The following is a 26,260-nucleotide window of genomic DNA, read 5'->3' on the forward strand; positions in this document are numbered from 1 at the left end:
TAATTTGGTATAAAAATGCAATTGTAGTAAGATTTCTTTGGCGTGAATTTTATATTGAAGATTTTGAATTCTTGTATCCCTAGTCATACTAAAACTAAGTGTATAAATTTTGCCTCCAGGTCGAATTCCGACATGTTGGCCTATAAAAATCGGTATTTTCCCCTAATCCATTTGTGATGCTTTTCTATAGGGAAAGTGGCGTTGAGAACTTCTTAGAACGCAGATTATTATGAACTAAGTTTAATAAATACAGTTGTTAGATCCTTGTTTTTTGACATTTCCTCTTCCTCACCCAATCTAATTTAATCTTTAGGTATCGTTACTCCCACTAATAAGATAATACTGCAAAACAATTAGAGTGATTAACATTTTATTTTACTAATATCATGAAAAGATTATGAATTCTAAGTTGTTTATTTTGAATATTATCTTTCATTCACTGTTTCAATCCACATCTCCTTCATATAAAACAATTTTCTAAAGAATGACACAGGAACATAATTAAGAAGGTCAGTTTCAAAGAATAGGGGATACCTTTGTATTCTGCACATGCTAGTGTAACAACAATTTCTCCAAAACATTATTTGTACTATTCTATTGCTATTTCTTCAAGTTTCCTCATTTCCTACGTTCACAAATCCTTTCACACTCCAAACTTATTAAATTACGTTATCGTTGGCTAAAGGAATTGCCAATCCCCATCTTCATTATAGATTCTTTAATCCACATTCATTTTTTTAAATATTTCATAAAACTTTCGAATGTGAATCATCCTTAATCCCACCCTCCTCATCAAATCCAGAAATCAGAGCGTTACGTTTTATTTTATCAGGTTTCTATCCCCATATGAATCTATAGAACACTGCTTGATTTCATTTAACCAATTTTCTAATTGGGATTCGGCAGAGTATAGAGAAGATCGGGTTATAAGAGGTAGCTAGTGCAAATGTTTTGATGATGGAGATTTTCCCCAACAGAGTAAGGTTTCTTTTAAACCACATTGCAAGAGATTCATTTGATTTTTGAAAGCTTTTCTTTATAGTTAATTTCAATGATATCTGACAGATCGAGTGATAGGACCCCTAACACTTTAAAATTTTTAGAATACCAATTCAACTGATGCTCAAGACACAGGATCTCATCAGAATATTTTTTTATTTCCTATCAATATAAACTGACATTTATGTATATTTAAATTTATACCCTGAGGTTAGATAAAAGTTATTAAACTCTTATTGTACTGGATAATAATCTCGGAGAACCATCTAGGAATAAAATCTGGCATCATCTGCATATTGACCAATTAAATGTTCTTGCTCATTTATTTTAACACCTTTGATATTTATATTTTTTTTAATTGTATAGACAGAATTTCCATACCGATCAGAAACAAGTACGGTGATAGGGGATCCCCCTGTCGACAGCCGCGTTGTACTTCAAAAAAGGATGAAAAATGTCCATTATTGACTATTCTGCTTTTTCACCTATAAACCTGCCTTTCATAAAACCCTTCTGTGTATTACTTATTATTGATGGTAAAACATTTTTAATGCGATTAGCTATTGCTGTCGAGGCTATTTTATAATCTGTGTTTAATAAAGTAATGGGTCTCCAGTTTTTTTTAATCTTCTATCTTTTGACTTTTTAGGTATACAAGTTATAATACCCTTAATTTTGAAAATCTGATAAACAATTTAAATTTAAGCTTCAAAAAAATTTTCATCCATCCTGATGACAAGTTCGCATCCGATCCGATCATGGACACTTACTTTCCAATTTTTTCCCATATTTTTTTAAGAGAGCTTTACTACTCACATTATAGCACTATTAATTAGGACCTCCAACAGCGTTTCTTTATCGGATAATCATGTATCTTTTTATCAGTCGCTACAATATCAGAGGGAGATTTTTTTTATGACGCCATAAAGAATATTCTAGATGGAGTAAAGTTGTTCCAGAACATTATGTCTCCTCTTCTTAAAAATTTTCTGTGGTCATCTGTTAAAGTTTTCTCCATTTGGTTTTTTTATCACACTAATCTTATGCTTTATGATTTCCATTTGTATAAATGTTTGATTTTTCTCAAAGATTGCGACAAAAAACCATATCACCTTTTCTCCTCTTCCATGCCAAGATCATCTTTGATTCTCATAATAATGCCTTCAATTTTCTCTTTTTTTCCATATTCTGATAAGGTATTATTCGCTTTTTCCTTAAATTTTTATATGTTTTTTAGAAAGAGGTAGGTTTTTAATGGATTTTCCCAATTTTTGAATTCTATCTGCAATAATTTATTATCAATTCTTTTTCTCTTTCACCTTGACTGATTTAATGGAAATACACAAATTGATATGAGCTCATTTAATTTATCATGTCAATTATTTTCTCAACCCATCATCTGATCATATCACTACTAAAATCTATTTGTTCTAAATGTTTCACAATTACCCTAATCTAAATTCATTTATTTTGTAGTTTTTTAATAAAATCATTTCATTATTTATTTATTTTAATTTTGGTTTAACCAAGATCTCAAACCTTTTTCTTTTCAGAATGATTACAATGTTAAAATTTTTCAGTATCCCCTTCCCCTTGTGTTATTTTATCTTTTCTGCAAGTCAAAAATATACAACTATGATCCGTTCTATAGGCCGTGGGTGAGGATATCAGAGTCTGTAAAACAATATCATCAGATATCATGTGAATTAAAAAGTAGTCTAGGCGAACTTTGTTTTACTGGGTTTTTTCTATGCACCAAGTAAAGTTTCATTCAATTTCGAGGTCATTTCTTCTACATGTAGGTTGCAATTAAATTTTGTAGTAGATATCATAGGTTGGAATTCCGCCCCATTTTGAGCATTACGAAAAAAAGGGCTATGAAATCCCAGAAAGTTTACAGGGAATCATTATTATCAGACTCTGTGGAGCCAAGTCTCCCGTAAATGACATGTTTACTACAGTTACGCAACTCTGAATGTATTATATCTAGTTTAGGCTATAATACTTTGTACAGCTATTTAGGTAAACAAATGATGGTCCTAGATTTGAAAAAAAACTCGCATAAGGAAAAAGAAGAGAAAGATCAAAGAGGAAGCGGCTGATGATGAAGAAGATGATGACGATAATGGACCCGAATCTCGTCTCGATATATCGCCACATTTATACAAGAAGACTAAGTATTGCAGTAAGCAACAAAACTAATATTTATATATAACACATTTACAGAGTAAATTTGAAAACCATACTTATTTTCACTTTCCTTTTATGCTATGCTTGATTTTGAACGTTGAACTATTGTACACGAACATAAGGTGTATAACAATGGGAAGGAGATAATTTCCATAGCACAGGTACAACATGGATGCCAAAACATCATAATGACTTGTAACGAAAATGTTTACTGATGCGTCGTAGAACAGACCCACTCTCATTCTATTCATGGTAGAGTTCATTGGCATTTATGTAATACTATGATGATAATGATGTGCAACAGTTGAATGAGAGTGGACTTAGTGGGATATCAGAATGGTAAAAATTTGAAGATATACCAAATACAGTATGTTAACACAAAATACTAATGTTAGTAAATGGGGGGGGGGAGTACTGGAAGGGGTAGATGGGGTAATAGGGGAACATAACTGTGGTGTATGCTAGATTTACTTGTATAGGAAAGAGAATAGGAGAAAAGAGGGTTGTAAAGCATTGATAATATAGAAAGATATATCCGGTTAGAAAGATATCATATGAGGATGATAATAATTGTGTATGGGAATATTAAATATGACAACAATGTCATGTTTAGGGAAAAAAAGATGACACGTATCTTAAGTCAAATAAACCGATAATCTTTGTTATGTAGTAAAAAAAATTGTTACATAAGATGTATCATGGCACAATTTGTATGTTAATTAAACCAATGAAAAGAAAATCGATAATCTATAATTAAGTATGTCAGTGCATAACACGTAGTATGTCAAATCCGTTACAAAAAAGTCAAAGTAGATAGATATAATGCTCATGTATATTTATAATTTATAGTATGTCATACGTTCGATGAGTGGATTGACACTGATACTGACTTCATTCCTCGACAAGTTCCTTTATTTCTTTGCGAAAAGATGTTTTCTCTGGGCAAGAAACTACACGGTTAGTATCCTCCTCCGACAAACCACGGGCCACCACCACCCATATACCCAGGCGAATACATCTGCGCGTGGGGGAGGGTTTCAAGAGATTCTGATGATGGAGATGAGGCGATCCGTACTGGAGGCACCGAAACACGGCCACCATTTTGGTTCTATACAAGTACCTGTGTGTGACATAATTTGATTGGGCGAGAATCAATAGGAAAAGTGTCGTCGGTTGAGGAAGATGATGATGTATATTGTCTATATTTTTGTTGTCACGAGAATTGGACGAGGTAGATGAGGCTGACGAGAGCTCACGGTGGGCGTTTTTCTCGGTAGGAGGAGACAGGGTACGACTTGTACATGTAACGTGTAATTCGTTCACCACCTCAAGAAACTTCAAAATATATGAAAATCTTGTGTGATGAATAAACCTCCACAAAAGGAAAATGGCAAGGGACACTGACTCTAAACTGCAGTGATTTTCACTGCCGTTACTAATACACTAAATTGCTGAACAATTTTTGAAGTGCTGACCATATAAAAATTCTAAATAAAAGCAAAGCTACACATGAAAAATAGGATGCTAATGTATCTACTAATTGCCTAGACAGGTGTACCATAACATTCAACACTCACCAAATGTTCCTATCAACAGGGGTGGGCCACCGATTAATGTTAGTAACTTGCTTCCCTTGGAAGGTCCGTCGTCTGAACCTTCAAAACATTAGTGGCAATGCACTAGGCATCGACTTTGCTTTCGTGTATATCTGTTCCTTCATCCAGACTTCCATGTTTGGAAACCATATCTGGTGATTCTGTACCATCGTATTTCTTTATTTGGATGATTGTCATTTCGAAATATGGAGTGGTTTCTACAGATGAGTTTATTATAATTTCAGTATCAATATAGTCTCCTGTGTCAAACTTCTGTTGTTCCTGAGGCAGAACATTAATAGCATCATCATGGTTTTGGATATATGTAGCTGCTGATGCTGATTTGACTACGTGTTGTTATAGAATCTCTGTAAATAATTGACTTGCTGATAGGCATCATCAGATTGGCCATCTCGATCTCAGAGCACCGCTTTCGGCAAGTGCCATCTGATTGGCCCGACAGATGTTAAGCGTGATACCCTTACAGATTTATAAGTTCATTTATACTACCGATTTTAGAACATGCACATTAAATTTCGGATGGTAGAGTTTCGAATTGGTTCAGACAAGTTAGAAATGGCACAACGATAAGTAACTAGAATAATTACAGGTTTGTCATCATTTGCAAAAAATGATTTTTTTATTGTGAATCCGGTTTAGAATTACTAAATGATAGGAGAGCAAGAAGAAAACAAGTATTACATAAGATGAAAACTCTTGATGATCCTAATTTTCTTTCGAATCTATTACCTCCCACAGTTGGTGAAAATAACCAATATGCTCTAGGAACCAATAACGACTTTGTGTATTTTGCTATCAACTCTCCTCCTTTCTCAAGTCTTATCTTACCTTCCAACTTTAAGAAACTGGAAATAATTCAGATAATGATATTAAGTCATTTTACCCATTTCTTCTTTTAAAGATTGCTCTCTCCCAACAAAAAGTTCTCTCATCGACCAATTTATTTTAGGTATGGTGACAGGAAAATTAAATATTTATTCACACCAATTTAGGCAAAAATATAGTACTCTATATGAGGGTCTTTTCTGTTCAAAAATATAACTAAAATTTTTGAATATTTGCAATCGTATATTAGGATCTAGTGGATAAGAGATGAATATACTGTAGTGCTCGTGACATTGTGTTTGGACAGTGAATGTCCCTAGTGGTGACGCGCAGTAGAGCACGACGGACAAGTGTGTAGTTTTATTGCGAAGGAGGTTCGGACAGGTCTATAGTGATATAGCCGTTCACGTGGACGGTTCACTTAGGAAGGTACTAAACGGTTCCATGTTGTAATTAATATTGAGATAGACTTGTATGCAAATCAGTTTTTATGTATAGACACCTCATTAAAATGTATTAACGCTACCAAAAAGGATTTAAGTATTAATTTATTTTTGCCCGGCATTAAAATTTAATATAAGCTTTAAACATACCAAAGCTTAATTAACTACAGAATTATTATTAAATTTAATCAAAATAATATTATTTGTTTAATCTGTATTAGATATCTTAGTCACCATGAATATGTTAATGGGGATATAATGCTAGGAGACGGTTGTTTAAGCTGAAACAACTTGTGCCTGATCTTTTTGTGTTATTCAATAAAATATGTTTAAAGTGAAATATAGGTCTGTATTGTTTTGCCATGAAACCTATTAAAAGTCCACTATACGAGATTACAGCTTTCGGTGACGCAAACATGGAACATTTTACACAAGTAAAGCTAAATTTACAATGTGGGTCTGTTCATGTGTGACGACAGGTTTCCCCATACTGTAACTTTCCTTCCTTTGCATAACACCCAGCATAGAACAGTCCAATTCTGCATATGCAGTCATTTAAATCACGCATTTTCCATACAGTTGTATTGAAATGGCACCAGTCGTACAGCTTGCCAACTTTGGCAGCAAAAATAAGGCTTTACGAATGATTTTCATTTCTACTCATTCCACAAAAACAAATTACAGAACAGTGTTAAATACTTTGTGAACATATCTCTTATTATTGATAGTGAGACAGTGTCATTGTTAAAAAAATCCGGCTTATAAACTGATGCAAAATTATATTTTTGTTAAAGATATAACATTTGCCTTTAAATACAAGCTGCTGATACATGTTGTGCAGTGGTAAAGTGAATAGTGGTACATACATACATTTATCTATAATAATAATATTGTATTTGCCATTAAAGCATTTTGACCTTTTAAAATTATCTCTGATTATAACTGAAGCGATGTTATAAAAAAATAAAAAAATTCAAATATTTAAAAAGAATAAAACAAAAATATGTATCATTCATATGGATCGAACCCCCGAGACCCGTTACATCTTGTACCATAGGCTGTATCCATTAGTCCACTAAAACTTAATCAACTTGAATACGACGACAAATTATACCGAGCTTGGATGTTCTCGGTGCCGTCCGAGCAAAATTCTACATTAAACATTTTGAGACGATCCCTGAAAACAGTCGAAGTTGGTTTCGGAGTCGATGTCTGATGCGACGTTAGGAAATGTCTATTTTGTCTTGGCTATATGATACACACATCCTCGATATTCCAGGGGTTACGGTCACTTACGATCGTCAATTAGGCATTAGATTAGCAGTAGTGTCCCTTTAACAGCCATTGTTATTTCTATTTCACTCAGTAAACATGTTTTAATTGATTGATTTTATTCGCCTTACTAAAGTCACTTACGATTATTATGTCGCTTCCCTTCTTCAGGATTTGTGTAAAAACGGTTGTACTGTCCAATCAACATGGAGCCGTTTGGTGGCAGATGTCAGAATGTTGTGTCCGTAACTGATGGCGAAGTCTTGGACCTATTATTTTAACGTGAACGGTGACTTTGATGGAGACATTTGGAGCCTTCGGACACGAATTTAACCGTCTGTTAAGTGATTTGTTGTTGTTAATGCGTTTATGTTTAAGTACCCCGGGATTCGTAAATCCAATGGATGCAGCTACAAATGTGTTTGTAGGCAAAGATATAGTTTCTGCCAAGCCGTGTTATATTGGTTAGATTAAGGTATCCGCTTAAGATGAAAACCGGTAATAACTGTAGTACGGAATACAAAAGACAAATAGTTTCTAAATATACTTACAGCGATTCGTATGCCAATTGGAATCACCGTAACACAGATTCATGACGTCACAAGGTCATTGTGTCAAACAAACATCTCTCTAAGTAACCCTGTGTACATCATTGGTCAATATTGGAGTGGAAAACATTTACCTTGTCCATCTTTAAAAGTCAACCTTCTCGGAAGAAAACAACTCTGCACTTAACCATTATTGTCACTAACTCTCCTAAATATAACTTCACCCGAGAAGGTGTGTACTTTGATTTAGATGGTACTGGTATAGATGTATCAGACGTTATATATTCTGATGACAGTTTTTACGTTTGTGTTGATACATATTTATCGAAATACCAAATCCCCACTAAGGAGATCAGCTTTGTTTTCGTGTCTAACTGTTTGTCACTGCTAGGTTTGTGTTACAGCCTGGTACAGTACTGCATCCTTCCATTTATGAGGAATAGAAATTTTGATCTTAAGATTACACTGATTTTTCTTTTTGCTTCTCTCTCAGAGCAATTTCTTACTGCTTACTCATTACAAAGAATTATATAACTGTGAGTGGCTCGGCATGCTTTATCATTTACAAGGCTTGGCTCATTTGTATTCCTGTTCCTTTCTTCTTTTCACTTCCATTCAAATGCTAAAAATCCAAACATATATAGATTTAGAGAACATTTGGACTACTATGAAATATCTCTGTGTCGGCTTTAGTATAAATGTTGTGATTGTATCGTGTACAAAATTTGTGGGTTTACTCCTGACACCGACAGAAAGGTTTTATGACGGGGAAAGATGTTTGATTTCAAACGCTTCCGTCCTTTTTGTTGCTTTATATTTTGCCAATAATTTATTTGCTTTATATCGGAATCAAAATCTCCTTAGGACGTAATTTATTATCCACATATATCGACCTTACCCAACTCCATCCAACACAGCGGAACATAAACTGATGGTATATATGATGATTACAGCAGTTATGGCGGGTATATGGACTCTGGAAAATTATGTCGATATTAGATAGATCTCAATGGCTTCTTACGGGTTTCGGAATGCATTCAGCATGCAAGGAATATTTATAACAATTTGCTTTGCACTTAAGCATTGTGAAATGAAATTGAAATTGGTTTTTGCTCGAGGAACACAGGAATGACGATGGGGTCTCCCTCCTGTTCTCTCCAAGAAGTATGTGATATCGGTCTGACACTTTACGGATGGAAGAAAGTATCTGTTCTGTCTCCCTATTAGTCTTACAATTATGTATAAAAGTAAACATAGGTGTAGATGTTAATTTCATTGTAAATGTAAAGTTCAGAGAATTAACCTTCTAAGAATAATGATAATGAACATCAAAAAGCCATCTAAATATCATGATAAAACGTAAAATAATACTGTGCTACAATTTGTATTTAAAAAACTGGATATATAGACAAAGTGCTTGAATGTATGAAGTAAACAAGTTTATAAAGTATATAAAACAAACAGCAATAAATTTTATCACAGGAACAAGCAAATATTTGTTTGTCATTTTCAATCATTTGGAAATATTCTAGACACAAAGTCATGATATACTTTTGATTTGTTGTACATGTTATCAAAGGTCACATGTGAACAATTTGCCATGATAGAATGTGATTATTCTACGGATTCGTTTTGTCAACAAAGAACAATAATAAATGGTTGATGAGCTAACGAAGAGAAATGGATGGTGATAAAGTCAGGTAAATCTGTTCTATTCAAGTACGGAGGCCTTTTGAGTACTGTAAAGGCTGTAATAGTAGTCTGGTATAGGTTTACGTATCTCGCTTTAGGTTCGTTACAGAACACCTTCCAATTAACACGCTATATATGGAGACACTGAAAGTCATTAAATAACTTTCTAGCCATGGCACAATTTAAAAAATAATGAATAAAAAAGATAATGATATTCCAACTCCAGAAATTTAAAATATTTCTAAAATCATGGCGACCGTAAAATACAGCATTACTCTGTGCTAATGACGAAGCCAAGCAAGTAATTTAAACTCTGATCTTTATCACGACCATTTGAGAGAATCTCCAGCGTGGTCCCTGTTATTATATATATGACAATTTACTATCACTTTTTCTTTGTCTGTAGACACTTCAATGATCAGAGAGCAGTTCTTATACAGGGAATACAAAACATAGGTTTACCATATAACCATAATCATTTAAACATTGAAACACTATTAAATGGTTGCAAATTTTGCAATAATTATATTAACAAAGATATTTTACAATGTGTGACTGAATATATCTGCCATGCTAAAAGATTTGTTTTTTTTTATAGATATGTATACTATATACATGTATCATAACCCTCTAAGCAAATAAACAAGTAACAAGTACCCATATCTTGATTAATTCATTGTCAAAATACTATTTAGCCGAAGCACCCCCCCCCCCCCCCCCACCCCCCCCAGTACAATTAAACAAATGTACATGTTGATATTTATTTCTAACTTACTCGAAACTGTCCGGGCTGGAGAAATACTGATTATTGAATATTGAGAATTTACTACAAATTTACTATAATGATTGTTTAATTGAAAGATTAAACTATATGCATATTACAACCATAAAGGTGGTTAAACTCCAAATCATTTCAAAAATTGCATTCAATCTCCACCCAAGGATTTCTCATATTCACAACTAAAGATAAAATGCTTAGTTGTTGTTAAGACTCTTCATACAGATTCCAAGGGGATGGGTCAGTTTGCATAAGCACAAGTACCAAAATACCTCATGAAGTCGTATGTATGTTAGTTCTATCAATAAAAGAGCATGTGATTCTTATCCCTATTTGAAACTTAAATCATTAGGAATGTTTTTGAATTCCAAATGATTAAACTTCCATGTATATCAAAAACATTTTCGATTAAAAATAAAACAGGAGTTGTCCCTTTAATCAGTACATTACATTTTACTGTGCTGTTACATATGTATGAATGAATGCAGAATGACTTTATGTATGTATTTTAAAAACTGGAGAGTACTTAAATAGGCGTTGTCCTGATCCTTTTGATGTAATATAATGTCAATCCAGATATTGTTGAAATTGAAAGTCATACATTGTATTACTGAGATTTATGAATGTCTGGATCGTCGTTAACATGCTTTATTACGTCCGACTAATCTTAATATAGAAGATAGTCAGGAACAGGACTAATTCAATTTTCGATCACCTGCATTTTTATGTGATTATAGTATTTTTGAGAAAATAGAGAGTTTTATTAGAATATTTGTATATTAAGGAAATATATAGACATTTCATTTAGTATATATAGGGAAAATAGTTCTACTCAAGTACGGAGCCTTTGAGTACTGTAAAGGCTGTAATAGTAGTCTGGTATAGGTTTACGCATCTCGCTTTGGTTCGTAAATAAAACCTTGCCATTTACACGATATAGTTAACAGAGACACTGAAAGTCAGTTGTTTATAAGCGGGCATCTAGTTAGAGATTATATAGGTGTCGCATTACGGAAGTGACCTTGGTCTATATAAGGCACCTATTGGGCACGTGCATAAGGTAAGCGGTTCGGTTTGGTCAATAGAACAATTTGGGATTTAATGAATCATTATTGTTATTGAAGCCTTAAATACAGTTACGCGCTTTGCATGATATAGTTTTTCCTATAGTTTTAGAAATTGGTGGATGTGTCGTTACATTGTGAGGATGTACTTGAGTAGACTTGTGTGAGCATTGTGTGAAAAAAAGCATGGCCAGGATTAGTGTGAAAGTAAGATGTGGATTTATGTTGTTAACTGTATGTACTTTTGATTCACTGTGGATAAAGTCTTTTTCGTAAGTCATTAACAGTTGTGTGACCGCACAACGTACCAAAAACTGTGCGTGCACAAATCGTCCGCACATCGTGCGCACAGCTGTGCGGTTTGGATCGCACACCGGATAGTTGTACGGTCCGTAACGCAGAACTTTGCGGTCGGGACGATCGGTCAATCTTTGCGAAATCATTCCATAAACGGACTGCGTTGATGAATCTAATTTGCTTGTACTGTCATTTTAGTGATATCTAAATATGATAATTAATTTCTGTTTAAACATATGTTTCTACACATGTAATATTTCATCTTTATATTTGAAATATATTTTGATTGAAAATATAAATTTTTGATTTATTCATTGTATTGGTAGTCTGGGCGACATCTTTATATATTATATCAAGGAATTTTGTTTGTCCTTGATGATTTTTATATACACATCATATATTTATAATAAATTCAAATAAAGCAAAAAGTTGTGTACATTTATTAGAAGATGTGATGACGTGTGCATTAAAATAATGTGGTGTGTCATATATAATTCATGTTGTAAAGAGACATTTAAATCATAAATGTAGATATGTTTTAGTGTTTACATATACGCATACATTACAATATTTTATCATATTACATGTACGTAAATATATGTACATGTGTAGTAGAGGAACCGCGGTGGCCGAGTTGTTAAGATGTTACCACAAGTCCTCCACCCCTGGGTTGCGAGTTCGAATCCCATGTGGGGTAGGTGCCGGTTACTGACCGCTTTCCTCCAACAACAAACCTGCCACATCCTTTCATGTCCTAGGCTGTTAAAATTAAAAGGACGTTAAACCAATAAAAAATGTGAAGTATACGCCATGCAATTGGTGCAAAAGTCTGTCACATACACATAATTATATACATGTATGTGGGGATACAGGTATACACTGTCCCGTCTACACGTAAATGACTTGTGTAATAAAAAACAATAGGCACAAATAGTGGAGCGGGTAAGGTCGATTTCTCAGCTAAATCGTTCAAAATTTAAAGAAAGCATGAATTTTTGCATATGGCTTCTTTGGGACATAAGGTTTCATGAAAAAAAATGGACCCCCAAAAAAATCACGGCCTCTGGCGGCCGCCATATTGGTTATCAAAATAGCCGCCAAAAACCACCTTCTGCGACCAATAACTCACGTTCTTTACCTGCTAGATCCAAACTTTAAACGTCTACACCTATATTATTGATACTTAGGAATATTCTGGTAGTGTTAAACTTCATGTATAAGGACCGCCATTTTGTCTTTCAAGATGGCCGCCAACAATAGTGTGAAAGTACGTATACTTCTGTAGTGTTTGATACATAAATAATTTGAGTTTTATTTTGTTTCAACATGACCGCTATTTTGAAATCCAAAATGGGCCGTTTAAATAAAAGTCCGTATTTCACTCTGTAAGTGATAAAGCAAAAAATTCAAATATACACTCTTACAATGTTGATATACATGACATAGCCTTGTAATTATAATGGAATAAATTTATGAATTGCAACTCTACCGGCGTCATCAGAGGGATCATCTTTATGACCTTTTATCGACTCCTCAACTGGAACAGCTTCAAAGTAGCAGGTCAACAGAGATTGTTCCAAATCACTGCCAATTTGCGGATAACACCCATCTCATACCTTGTCACTTTTACTGCGATCGATCGGGTGTCTTAAATGTATCTCCTGTTTATTTAGAGTAAATCCACAGGTGATTTGTTATGTAATGCCTGTTGGATCACACTATCTGTACAAGAAATGTATGTATAATTTAGTGTAACAAGTATGTAATGGTTACATGTCGTTTAGATAACGTTGTCAACTGTGTAACAATGTTACGGTGATTATGTTGGATATGTTCTGATTTTATTCGAGAAACTAGTTTGCAAATGGTAATTATGGAGTGAACATATCATCATAAATGTATACTCTCGAAATATGAGTACATATTGATGGTGTGAACTATGTTAACTGACAATACTTGATGCATTATGACATCGTATTTTTGTAATGAATGTTATGAGCAGACGATAGGTTTACCGCTGTTTTGTCGGAAATATTACATTATAAACTCATTAACAACGATGAAAATTTGTTTAACATCGCAAGATGATAGTATACCTGATATGTCTATTCCATTTTATCTCCAGTAAGGTGTTTTATAAGTCATTAGAGACATTACGTTTTGTCACCGTAGTCACAGTACGTCTTGACAGGCGGCCATCATTGTTTAATACTTTTCGGAACTTTCTTTTGAGTTATTCGCTTCAATTTTACTCGGACGTCTCGGGTGTTATCCATATGACTATAGGAGCGCAGGATATCTCTCGTGCTAGTATTTTCTAGCCTTTTTGATTGGCCTCAAACTAGACATAAGTTGAGAGCCGGGAGATTCAAGGTTTCAATGTCGTTTTGATCTCACATGCGATAAGCTGAGCGGAGTAGACCAGTTTTTAAGTAGAGCAGAGGCACCAGAATGTCGAAAGAAGGAGAGCAAGTGTGTTCCAGATACTAATTAGTTTATTTTCAGCTAGGATTTAGGACATATTAGAAGTCATATCAATATATTATAGGCGAAATCGAAAAAGTAGGAGAAATTAGGAGAACTAGGAGGATTAGGAGAAACGAGGAAGAATCTAGGGAAAATGTCCACAAACATAAAAAAAATTTAAGAAACAATGATTAGGGTAAATATTTAACTAAATATGTAGTAAATAAAATTTACTGTAACGTAATAATGTAAAAAAAAATGAACAACAAAAACTCTCGTCACATCTTTTCTTCATTTATTGTCAAAGGGAGACAACTCTTTGGTCGTCCACCTTATGTCTTGTGAGAAGTCTAATTTGTCTAATGTCTACAAAATGTCCTGAATAAATATCCACATTGTCTGTATCTAATTTGTTGAGTCATTCTTGAATTGTTGCCACAAGCCATAATCAGACGGAAATCTGAGAAAAGGTTCATAAACCTTTTATACAATGCACCGTCAGGAAAGATGCTCGGTCTGACGACTAGACTGTTATAAAGTACGGGGGCACCTGACGGTCGGCATTGCAGTTATCACTAACCATTACTTCCAATGTTGGAAATAGCTTTTAAGTTGTTTGAACGTTCAGGAAACAGGAACACTCATTCCTACATTCTACAGTATTAATATCTTCTACCAAACCTTAATATTTCATCTTCCTCCTTTCCAATCATTCATCACTGTTGTAACTCTTATGTAACTGGTCCAAGTCATTCATAACCACTTGAGAACATCTAGACAAACATTTCACTGTGAGGTGTATGAGAACACAAACCCACCTTACTTATCATATGTATGTAGGAATTCCTTCTATTTAGAAATCATACTGGTGTCTGTCATCCCTATCTGCCTTTAATAAGGTCGAGTTGAAAGTATTTTCTTTTAGGTGTCTAAGGGCCTCTTTGTTTTTATTTCTGTCCCTTTTCAAGGAACATGTCTTCACCAATTTACTGTAGCATCTTCTCGGGGCATCTACTGCTATACTTTCTTTAAGGAGCTGGGGTTGTAGAAGACACAAGCGCGTTTACCGGTGGGCACAGTCAGCAGCCTGCACTATCGGTCCTACTTTTTGTCTCATTATAATGAATATCGACGTAAACTAATACTAGATTTCGGCGGTAGTGTCAAGGTTCCAGATGACCAAATATATGTTAGTTTGCTGTCTATGTGGTCCCAAACTCATTGTTTATGCTCTCCTGTTTTTTTTCATTGTTTGCACTTAGTTTAAAAAGCTTACTTTTCTTCTTACCTCCATCGCTGCAATTTTATTTTCTTCCAGTCCTTCCGTGCTGTATGCATATTTTACTGATTGATGACGTGGCTAATGTGTTTCTAGGTGGATTTAGTGTTTGCTACCATATAACTGCACTACTAGCATAGTGCTTCATATCTGTTCTTAATTTCAACACACATCATCTGTCTTGCTTGCGTTCGCCATCTTCATCACCTAATCAAGAAATGATATTGAGAAAGTTCCTACGGAAGCTTAGTTATAATTTGTAAAGCTTTGACATATGAGGTAATCTCATGGTCATCTTCGCAAAGGACGTGTTAATGGTTCAATTTATAGTGACCACTACCGTCAAATTGATAGACGTCAGATGAGGTAGACATCCAAGTGCGTTGCGCGGCAAAACCTGCTGCTATGAACTTTCTCGAAGTCCTTCCATGGGTAGGTGTCTCCTGATGCTGTTGGACGTCGTTCAGGATTTCAGTCGAACCAATTTCCCGAACATTTTATCTGATTATTCAACAACTAGTAGAGAATGTCCTTCCCCCAAATCCACTTTTCAAAACGTATTGAGATGCAGTTGAAGGCCGAGGCAGAACGTGGTTAATTCAATGTAAGTGCGCGGCCAGCTCATTCACGAATCCCTTAGAATCTTTAGAAGACGAATTCCAAATGGAATCATTGAATTTATTAACTTTTGTTTACAGGTATGGATAGTTGGATAACAGCCGAAGTGATTTCGTTTAGCGATTATTTCACTGATAATATCCCTTGCAAGTAAGTCAGGAATATGAATAGTAGATATTATTCATATCCATTAAACAGAGCAGTCATAAGAAACCATTTGAAGCTTTGAATGCCATTCTTGTTTTAGCCTCTCAAAATATATTCGTATATGGCTGTCATAATATTTCCCAATTCTTCTTGCAAACAAAATAATATCTTACATTCCACATTCAGAAAGGAGTATGTTATCCTCAATTAGTTATATTTAGTTTTTTATTTAAGTTGTTAACAATTTGTATCTTTCGGAAACACCTCCTCCTGTCTGCTCTCTACAGTTTTTAACAGAAATCATCTGTTTAGGCATCAAAGTGGATGTTAAACATGAATGTTTTTCGAGATCACGTGAAGTGTAGAAGAGTTAAAGGTCCCGATACCTTTCTGAGAGAGGATGAAATGAGTTTACTATTAACACCCAGTGAAAATCAACCACGTGGTGCGTTTTGAGATTTTATTTTGAAATTAGAATAAGAATATAAATATTCATGTATCCAAACGTCAAAAAAGTATAAATATTCCTAATGTATTTGCAGGTGTTTTTAGTTTGTTTAAAAGTTTCGCATGGCGTAAACACACAAACACTTGCAGAATAACAACATTAGTTAAATATATAAACAGTAACATTTTGAAAATTCTCGAAAGATCTGTAACCTAGGTTTACTCCCCCGCCCCTCTTTTTTTCTGTCTTGTCTTTGGTGTATTGTTTTTTATCAAGAGTTGTCTCCCGTAGTTTACTTTGTCACTACATTTGCAAGAAGGGAAACAACACTTGATTGTTGTGTTATAAGATACAGATATATACTTGTAAATACTATTCTTTAAAATATGTAATTTGAAATAGTTCCCCTCAAATGTAAATGCTATTTATATTTTGCCTTTCAATGTATTTTCTGCACATGGTTTTGAAAGAAATGGATAAAAAGATAAATATAAATAAAAAAAAGTTCGCTTGGCCAATTAGATGTATTATATACAGATATAGCAAGCAAAGTTTGGCGGCCATCTTGAAATGCAAAATGGCGATCCTTCTACGTGAAGTTTAGCACTACCGAAATGTATAGGTGTTATACCATTTAAAAGTTTCGGTCCTAGCTGGTATAATACGCGAGCTATGCGTCGCAGAAGGTGGCATTTTTTGACAGGCCATTTTGAAAATCAATATGGCGGGCCGCCAGAGGCCGTAATTTTTGGGGTCCATTTTGTTCCTGAAACCTTATGTCTAAAAGTAGCCTTATACAAAAAATGTATGCTTTCTTCAAAATTCGAACTATTTTTATGCTAAGCTGCTCCACTAACTGGGTGGTCGTTATTGTCACTCAGGCCTAGGGCCTTTTTCCACCCTCTTTACCCCATCCAACACCTAAGATCGGGTGAAAACCTTACCTGATGAAGATGATCAGTCAGGCGTCGCAGGTAAGATCGTACCTATTTTCTTTAACCCCAGCGGTCCATTTTAGCATTCAATTTAACTGATAGCATGCTGTGGTGGCCTCTCTACCTGTATAACCTGATTAGCTGAGTAAGTCTGCTTGACCCAATGGGTGATTTTGTATTTGTTTATATTTTATTTTTATCTTTTGTAGAAGAAGGAGAGGGGTTTAATTAATCGTTAAATTTATACTTTTACCCAATAACATATTTACGATGTACATGTATATATGTATTTTAAGAATAGCATTAGAATAAGTCTAAATGGGGACGTCTTATATTGTATTTCGTGACTAACTGCTATTAAGTAAATATCGCGTTTTGCTTTTGATGCCATGCCCTTATCAGTTAAAGTCACCATATGACCGGGTATGAATGAATCATAGAAACAAAGGAATGTTAATTGGTATATGTGTAGCAGAGTTTTAATTAAAATATTAATTAAATGTTGTTTTATTTTAACTTTGTATGCGTGTGATATAGCGCGCCGCGCATGCGATGTTCTTATTGTGTGTTCGTCTATAAGTATTGTTAGCTTGTCGTATATACGTTTGTACTATGTCCGTGAGAGAGAGTTTACCTGTATAGTCACGTCTGTCAAGTGTTCGTTATGTATATTGATATGTCACGTGATATACAAGTAAGTAAGTATAGGATATGTATGGATGCCTCGTTTTGGGTTGTGTGCTTTGTCTTTGACGTTTTACCGCCTTTTTAATATATAGCCACTAGACTTTTGACATTGACGCCGACGGACGTACTCTGTCCACTCCGTGCATATAACGAATCGTCCAGAGACTGCCTATTTGGTATGTATCATTGTACTATTATTATTTATTTACTACTGTAAGAATAACAATTCCTATCGTTATATTTATATTTACTTAAGTCGGTATAGACGCGTTTTTGTCTCTATCGTGATTCTCTTTCTACTTGTAAGATCACACTCTTACCTATTTAATCGATATGTATCTTCATTTTACAGAGTATATATCTATATTGCTACACCTGTAATGCAAGGCTGAAAGCATGTAGTGCCCTTAACCCATTGTTAGGGTAGGTACAGTTGTAAATGTTAAACTTATATGCGTAATTACATAATTACCATGAATATGTTTTAATACGTATATCTTGTACATGAAGAACCATTATCTTGTAAATGTAAAGCAAATTGTATTTATTATAGTTTGTAGTGAGATATAGTGTATATGAAGTATCTCATAGAGATCGTATTATTATAAAATGATGTATAACGCTATTGTGAGTAGTTGTCAGGGTAAAAGTCTATAAGTGTCTATGTAACGTTTGGTAGATTCTATATTTATTGTCCATATGAAGTTATCTTATATGTTATTATTTTATTGTAGGGTACAGTTAAACATGTAACTGGATGTGTATGTGGATACACTAGATTTCCATACTATACGTTTTTGTCATGTACACATTTCATGTACAGCCAAATCTACTACTATCACAATAACAGGTTTTCGTCAACAAAATATGTACGTACTTTTTTGTTGTTGACAAAAACGTATTTCTATAGCATGCTTATAACAATAGGTTTTTGACACAAATTGTGTACGTACATATTTTGCTGACGAAAACGTGTTACTAGTATCACAATTATGTCCGTACGTTTTCGGCCATCGTAATATTGAGGCATGCCATGCTATGCCTGTCAAACAGCTCCTAGCGTAGTGATAGTACTACTATTTACTCAATTATCAAATGTTATGGCTTTACAATTGGTGGCAGCAATCACGAGCAAAACACTTACCAACAATATTTGATACTGCAATATCAAGGTAGGGAGGGTTTAAGGTAACATTTGTAGTTAGGTAGTGTGAGGACATGCAGGGAGGGTGTAAAGTAACAGTTGTAGTTAGGTATACGTAGTGTGAGGACATGTAGGGAGGGTGTAAGGTAATAGGTGTAGTTAGGTAGTTAGGTAGTGTGAGGACATGTAGGGAGGGTGTAAGGTAATAGGTGTAGTTAGGTAGTGTGAGGACATGTAGGGAGGTGTAAGGTAATAGGTGTAGTTAGGTAGTGTGAGGACATGTAAGGAGGGTGTAAGGTAATAGGTGTAGTTAGGTAGTGTGAGGACATGTAGGGAGGGTGTAAGGTAACAGTTGTAGTTAGGTAGTGTGGGGACATGTAGGGAGGGTGTAAGGTAACAGTTGTAGTTAGGTATGAGATGTCTTTAATCAATGATTACCGGTACATTTTAATGTACACTTAATCAATATATAAACAAAGAAACCAAATAAAGTACGTTTAATAAAGAATCCTAATGAACATCTTAGCAGATTTTTGTAAAAGTATGATGGGACTTTAAGCAATATATTGGGTGTAATTTAATGTACATTATATTGTTCCATGGTTTCTTCTGGATTGCATTAATCATGTCTTAAATTATAGCTGACAATTTCAGACATTATTTGTATCTAATATGTTGTTTTCCATGTTAATTTAATGTACATAAATAACCAAGGAAAAATATAAGTAAAAAGGAACGCACATCAAATGTGTATTGACATATTTTGATGCATAAAAAATAATGCACATCAATAATGCACATTAGATAAGCATATCATTTAATTAAACAAAATGATATTAATGCAAACGTATATGAATTAATGTACATAAACAATGCAGTATTTGATGCAATTTTAATAATGTCTTTATGCATTAATCATTAAAACTGTATTAAATATTGTAATGGGTTTTTAATATACAATTACTGCTGCTGGAGTGCAGTAGTGCAATTTGACTCCAAAGCATAAGTGAGATATCAAACCGATCGCGAAGAAATGAAACCTTGCTGGTGTGTGGCTGGAAAAAAACACGGTCACCATGCGAGATAATTATATTGCTGGAATCTTGCTGGAAAACGTTGTGTACACAATTTGTGCCAAATTTGTATTATGTAATAAATAAAGCTAGACTAAATAATGCCCATACACAAATGCCCTGGACATTCCCCTTAATATCGTTCCTTCCGATCTGTAGGAATATGATCTGAGGACCCTGCCAGTCAGACATGAATCCATACATGTGTTCCACCATCCTCGATACTCCAGGGGTTCTGATCACTTACGATCTCTACACCCCTGGACTATCTCATAGTGAAATTGAAGACAGCTCAGCGAAAAACATTTGTCAGGCTAGCAAAGATTTCCTTTGAAGACTACAGAGAGAGCGACGCCTAACATCAAAGCCACACAGTCAACCACAGTGTACCGTTATACACCTCTTTTGATGTACATTAAATGACTTACTCACTTTTTTATTCTGTTGCCTCCAGTTTTACTATAAGATAGTCCAGGGATGTAGAGATCGTAAGTGATCGGAACCCCTGGAATACCGAGGATGGTGTTCCACTAACCCGCCACTTTTCCGAAAAATAACTGGATATGGTGATCCATATAAGAACTCAATGGATTGATTCATGCTTATGTTCAAGGATAGACTTAACTAGAAACAAATATAGGAACCTTACCCTCAAAGCACGTGGTTCAAACTGGCAGCGCGAAATGTAGTCGGAGACATTCGGTAGAGCTGACGCTCATTCGGAAATTTCGGCACTCTTTCATTTTTTTTACTTACACGTAATGTATAATATTAATTGTCAAATTGTTGGCAATTATTACGATTAACTTGATTTAAAGAAAAAAATAACATGTTTTTTTTTCTTATAACCAAACAAACTCATCACGACGCGAGACTAATCACACTGATGAGCTTTTGTACACCGTTGCCTTCATCATGGTCTTGTGTATATATGGGCACATCCTAAATTTTTATTAATATCAATATCAACATTTATAAAGCATTTAAATTTATTTGAACAAAAGCAAGCACCATTTATTTAAGTAAAGAAATCTGTCAAAAATATCCTTTCATACAACATTTTTCTGGATACAAAAATGTATTTTGTTCTGGTTCACTGATGACGTAATTCCCAGGTTGTGTTACTTTTACATTCAAATGGAGATCACAAAGAAACCGAAAAGAAAAGGTCGCGACTGTCATTTGGACTAAGAGGCTTCACATTTATAAACCACGACATCATTTGGACCAAGAGGCTTCACATTTATAACCAGGACACCACACTTTTTGACGGCCCTAACACAACGATGGTAAGGTAATCTTTACCTTCAAATTGAGGTTAACCTATTATCATCATATTATTTTGCTATTTCATTCCTATTTTATTTAATTCGAAAACGTTGTTACACACCGATTGCCAATTTGCTAAACGATGTTAAAGAGTTCTATAAAAACAGGAGTAGAATTTTTTTTCCTTCTGTTACAAAACTTACATCCTTTACACTATTACCACATCCAGTCGGTTTGAAAGTGATACTATGATATTCAGCATACCTCATGACCCTTTTGAACCAATTTTCACTTCAATCTTAATTTTAGCCAATCAGAGACATCCATTTTATTACCAAGGCAACCAATATTGTCGAAACTGTAACCATTATATTTAGCATCTAAAATTATCACTATACACTTAGGTGGGGTTTTAAAATCCGCCCACGCTCCGATTTGTTTTCAAATTTTGAAGTGTTTAAAGGTATAAGTACATAACTACTTTATCTGTGCTTTTTATCTATTTTGTATTTCTAAAAAGGCATAAAGAACCTAAAATAATGTTTCCTAACAGTACTTTGGGTATATGGCAAGGGGACCCCTTACATTTTTACTACAAATTGATTTTTCAAGTAACAGATTTCAAATTTTCAGCAGGATAAAAATTGAGGATTTTGGGTTTGCTCGAAATATTCAGCATGTTATCGATTTTGTCCACACTTCTAAACCATTTTAATTACATGCTATAGTTATAATACTTTTTCCAAAAAATTGAAATCCAGGAAAATTACATTTCATACGCTGAAATAGCCAGGAGAATTTAAAAAAAAACAATCAATATTTGACATAGATGACAGTAAATTCAAAATTGATCATAGATACCATAATAAAACCACAGAGGGCGAACCCAATGAAAATGGATGTTGTCATACATTTTTTGTATTTGGAGGATGGCCTGATGAGTATATATGACAGTCATGTGATTTTTTTTTTAAATACGAGATTTGAAAAAAAATATTAAAAAATCGGGATATTTACTATAAAACAGAGAAAGGGACGACAGTCGCCATAATGGACTTTTTACCCCCACCTCGATTAAAGTTATTTTTTTCACAATAGTATACCTTTTTTCCTTGAGTCATAGTCACGCATCAGTTCTCCGATAATCCATAATCACACACATACCATGCAAAAGCATATAAACGATGTCTATATAGTCAAACGCAATATTTTAATCCAAAATTACCTGCGCTTTCTGACTTGTGACATCGAAAGCAAGAGCGACTAGAGTGACTTCCCCTGCAGTGTAATTCAATGGGTTTTATACATATGACATTCAACATTCAGAACTTATATATAACTGACTAACTAACGGACTTTTGAATGTTGTGCAGCTCGACATTCGACATTCAACATTCAGAACATGTGTACAACTGACTAACTAACGGACTTTTGAATGTTGTGCAGCTCGACATTCGACCTTCAACATTCAGAACGTAGGTATAACTGATAAACGAACGGACTTTTGAATGTTGTGCAGCTCGACATACGACATTAAAAATTCAGAACTTATATATAACTGACTAACGAACGGACTTTTGAATGTTGCGCAGCTCGACATTCGACATTCAACATTTAGAACATATATATATTTAATATACCTCTACTTTATTTACACTTTATAAAATATACTTTGTTAAATTTACTAGCTCCCTGCTTTTTCCAAAAACCTCTCTCTGTGTGTTAGTCATCGAACTAGCACACCTCTGGAAGCTAGCACACCCTTGCACTTGGGTATTTCCGTTTAACCAATCAGATTTGAGGTGGGCGGGACTTGTTTCCGATCACGCCATCAGTTGCTAGGTGACGTAACAATTGGACGTAGCTAGTTTCGGATCACGCCATCTCCGTTGACGTACTCAGACGACGTAAGTATCGATCGGAAACTGTTACCGAACACGTCGTCATGTTTATCTTGTGAGAGGCTTATGAAAAAATGTAATGGGGTCAGAGGACAATACCTTTTACATGTACGTACAGTTGTTATGTATGTATTTAGGCTACCTGTAAGTGGTTAACGTCTCGGAATTTCAACATTATTTATATACAAATTTAGTATTATGCCTAGTGGTATAAATGCTGAAATATCGAGAAATCATAGCGGAATCAAATTTCAACCTGCGGTTTGAATAGAAGCAAAACAAAACGGACATAGAATCACAGTTATCATCTCAGAATAATTTGTATGTTTGAAGATAAGATTACGTAGATCGATTACAATGTAAAATTATCTCAATCTCCAATGGCCATTGCCGTACGCGACAGGAATAGAGAACGTTAGCGTATGAAAGAAATATATTTTTAGTCTTATAGCTTTTGTATGTATCGGTATATTAAAACAGTTAAAGTATGGGATTGAGTGATAAATCAAGTTTCCGGTTTCCCTCGAACCTGCCTATTTCCCTCGGCTCCGCCTCGGGAAATAGACAAGGCTCGGGAAACCAGAAAACTTGCTATATCCCTAACCCCATACTTTAACTGTATAATATATAACTGACTAACTAACGGACTTTTGAATGTTGTGCAGCTCGACATACGACATTAAAAATTCAGAACTTATATATAACTGACTAACGAACGGACTTTTGAATGTTGCGCAGCGCGACATACGACATTCAACATTCAAAACCAATAACTGGCCAACGACAACATAATCTGAATGTTGCGTAGCTCGACATAAGACAATCAATATTCAGAACTAATATATAACTGACTAACGAACGGACTTTTGAATGTTGTGCAGCTCGACATTCGACATTCAACATTCAGAACTTATGTAAAACCGACTAACGAACGGACTTTTGAATGTTGTGCAGCTCGACATACGACAAAAAGTACTGGTAATTATGTTTCAACCAACCCCCGACAAAGAGAAACTCAAGAAAAGTAAAAGAAAAAGTTTGAAAATCCATTTCATGGAGGATTCTGACCAGAAAGAGGTCTCGGCGATATTCTCGATCAAGCCCACAGGGCAAAAAGGGATCCTTATTTCATTAGAAATTGAAAAGACACCTGAAACGATGGAGCTTGATACAGGATCACCAGTTTCTTTGATATCAGACAAAGATTACAGGGCTATGTTCAAAGACAAAGTTAAACTACAAGACCATGTTAAAAACATATGCTAGTGAAGTATTGCCAGTGTTGGGCGTGGCTAGTGTCCAGGTGTCATATGAAGAACAGACCAAACTTTTGCCATTGCTAGTAGTGGAAGGTGATAAACCTGCTTTATGTGATAGAAATTGGTAAGGACAGCTATATCTTAACTGGAAAACAATCAACCTGATGACTATAAACGAGCAGAAATATTCTGTATTTGAGGACAAATTAGGCACAGATAAGGGAATCACATCATCTATCAAACTGAAGGACAATACCCAGACTAAGATTTTCAAAGCTAGAACTGTACCTTATTCACTTAAAGATCACATAGGCGCAAAACTTCAGCAACTAGAGGCTGCTGGTATATTGGAAAAGGTGGAAAGTTCGGATTGGGCGACACCTATAGTGCCGTCATGAAACTCGACGGTTCAGTGAGAATTTGTGGCGCTTTCAAAATCACCATAAACCCCGTGCTGGATATACCTGAATGTCCCCTGCCAACCAGCAAGGAGCAATTCACCAAGCTCAATGGAGGACAGAAGTTTTCCGAACTGGATTTGACCCAAGCTTAAAACCATGTTCTTCTGGATGAGGAGTCGCGAAAATATGTAACTATCAACACTTACCTTGGTTTGTATAGATACACCAGGCTTCCATTTGGTGTAGCGCCTGCGACAGCTATTTCCAGTGGACAATGGAAACTGTTCTACAAGGATTAGGCAATGTTGGTTGTATCTTGGATGATGTTCTGGTGACTGGAAAAGATGATGTAGCTCATGTTGATGTTAGATCGGCGAAATGTGTACACGACATACGGGGCCTTATATAGCCGACCACTTATGATGACAAGCATGTATCCGGAACTCTCTTGCGTTTAAATTTACCGCTCATCACATCGCTGACGTCAGTAGGTACACATACGGAACATAATATAGTAGATATAATATAGTTCCTCATGTTATCATAAATACAATAATCGAAAATACAGTTTATACCTCATCAAACTTTATTTTAGCAATGATACGTATAAATCTACAAATAATATACACAAAATATTTAAACATCATATCTCTTGATGTGACAGTTAATATCGCGCAATGTAGGTACCCTACAATAGTAGTGATGCGGTTCCGAATCAGCGCTTGGGTAAGGACGCTGCTGGGGTGATTTAGCTGATGATGGAATTCTATTCCGCGAGAGACAAAGTGGACAAAGTAATTATTAAAACCACACATTTTGACGTAGGATAATGAGAGTTTTGTGCCACTAGAAAGGTAATTTAAAAAATCTGACTTTTCTATGATATTTTTATAGAACTGAGTGTGCCTG

General features: G+C 34.9%; 1 protein-coding gene and 1 long non-coding RNA gene across 2 annotated transcripts in view; both read left to right on the top strand.

Moving 5' to 3' along the window:
- LOC138327964 (heat shock 70 kDa protein 12B-like) overlaps positions 1-26,260 on the top strand; it is a 238,390-nt gene that overhangs the window by 159,168 nt on the left and 52,962 nt on the right. The gene's annotated exons all lie outside the window — the stretch shown is intronic.
- Positions 18,378-19,070, top strand: LOC138326892 (uncharacterized). The gene is made up of 3 exons (XR_011208971.1): positions 18,378-18,480; positions 18,657-18,727; positions 19,039-19,070. It is a non-coding gene; the product is annotated as an uncharacterized lncRNA (long non-coding RNA).

The sequence above is a fragment of the Argopecten irradians genome, chromosome 7, assembly GCF_041381155.1.
Source record: "Argopecten irradians isolate NY chromosome 7, Ai_NY, whole genome shotgun sequence".
In the NCBI taxonomy this organism is placed as follows: domain Eukaryota; kingdom Metazoa; phylum Mollusca; class Bivalvia; order Pectinida; family Pectinidae; genus Argopecten; species Argopecten irradians.